Source organism: Coregonus lavaretus (genome assembly GCF_964263955.1).
Source record: "Coregonus lavaretus genome assembly, chromosome: 7".
In the NCBI taxonomy this organism is placed as follows: Eukaryota; Metazoa; Chordata; class Actinopteri; order Salmoniformes; family Salmonidae; genus Coregonus; species Coregonus lavaretus.
Genome location: NC_139994.1, coordinates 45,476,620 through 45,478,712, shown reverse-complemented (window position 1 = coordinate 45,478,712; position 2,093 = coordinate 45,476,620).

The following is a 2,093-nucleotide window of genomic DNA, read 5'->3' as shown; positions in this document are numbered from 1 at the left end:
CACCATCATAACATAAACAAGTTTAACCGGAAAGATGTAGTGGAATACAGAAACGGTATAATTGATAAAGAATTCTAGTAGTACTATACCTTGAAGGTTGTCTCCCTTCGCTCTCTTTCCTACACTACATGACCAAAAGTATGTGGGCACCTGCTTGTCGAACATCTCATTCCAAAATCATGGGCATTAATATGGAGTTGGTCCCCCCCTTTGCTGCTATAACAGGTAGCTTAGTGGTTAAGAGCGTTGTGCCAGTAACCGAAAGGTCGCTGGTTCTAATCCCCGAGCCGACTAGGTGAAAAATCTGTCGATGTGCCCTTGAGCAAGGCACTTAACCCTAATTGCTCCTGTAAGTCGCTCTGGATAAGAGAGTTTGCTAAATGACAAAAAAAATAAAAATAAAAATAAAATTCTGGGAAGGCTTTCCACTAGATGTTGGAACACTGCTGTGGGGACTTGCTTCCATTCAGCCACAAGAGCATTAGTGAGGTCAGGCACTGATGTTGGGCGATTAGGCCTGGCTCACAGTCAGTGTTCCAATTCATCCCAAAGGTGTTCGAGGGGGTTATGGTCAGAGCAGTTCTTCCACACCGATCTCGACAAACCATTTCTGTATGGACCTCGCTTTGTGCACGGGGGCATTATCATGCTGAAACAGGAAAGGGCCTTCCCCAAACTGTTGCCACAAAGTTGGAAGCACAGAATAGTCTAGAATGCCATTGTATGCTGTAGCGTTAAGATTTCCCTTCACTGGAACTAAGGGTCCTAGGCCGAACTGTGAAAAACAGCCCCAGACCATTATTCCTCCTCCAAACTTTACAGTTGGCACTACGCATTGGGGCAGGTAGCGTTGTCCTGGTATCCGCCAAACCCAGATTCGTCCATCGGACTGCCAGATGGTGAAGCGTGATTCATCACTCCAGAGAACGCGTTTCCACTGCTCCAGAGTCCAATGGCGGCGAGCTTTACACCATGCCAGCCGACGCTTGGCATTGCGCATGGTGATCTTAGGCTTGTGTGCGTCTGCTCGGCCATGGAAACCCATTTCATGAAGCTCTCAACAAACAGTTATTTTGCCGATGTTACTTCCAGAGGTAGTTTGGAACTCGGTAGTGAGTGTTGCAACCGAGAACAGACAATTATTACGCGCTTCAGCACTCTGCAGTCCCGTTCTGTGAGCTTGTGTGGCCTACCACTTCGCGGCTGAGTCGTTGTTGCTCCTAGACGTTTCCACTTCACAATAACAGCACTAACAGTTGACTGGGGCAGCTCTAGCAGGGTAGAAATTTGGCCAACTGACTTGTTGGAAAGGTGGCATCCTATGATGGTGCCCCATTGAAAGTCACTGAGCTCTTCAGTAAGGCCATTCTACTGCCAATGTTTGTCTTTGGAGATTGCATGGCTGTCTGCTCAATTTCATTCACCTGTCAGCAACAGGTGTGGCTGAAATAGCCGAATCCCATAATTTGAAGGGGTGTCCACATACTTTCTATATATAGCGTGTGTTACAATGAGTGCTAAAAAAAAGAACCCCACCAACACTCGCACTTAACTTCTTCTACCAGCAGACTTTGCTGATAACTGCTTTGAGGAAAACTTGACTTACCAAGACTGAGAAATGTGGTCGTCTTACCTAACCATATTAAGATGAAGAAGAGCATCAGCTAAATGACGTAAATGTAAAATGTAATGCTCATCCCCACTGAGGTCAAGGACAGGTGAAAATCTGCAAATAAGTACCGCCAGTTACACCAAACCGGTTATCTACCCCTCCTCCTTGCCCATGAAGCTTATTGTGGCCTTATGTCTCAAAGGGGACGACGACTAACTAACTAACTACGGGTTAACTAAGGACAGATTAACTAAAGATTAAAGGAAGTTGCCTTTCTTTTACACACTTTAGATTATACTTTTTTGGTCACATTTTTTGTTTTCCTCATACCACCTGTCAATTGTAATCGTTGTTGTACTAACTGGTTCGGTTAGGTGGCAAAGAATATAGCCAGCCAACTTGGAAGTGAACCATGTAGCACAAAGAACGGTTTATCAATTTCATAGTAATTAATAGGTAGCATTGATAGTGACATTTTAAT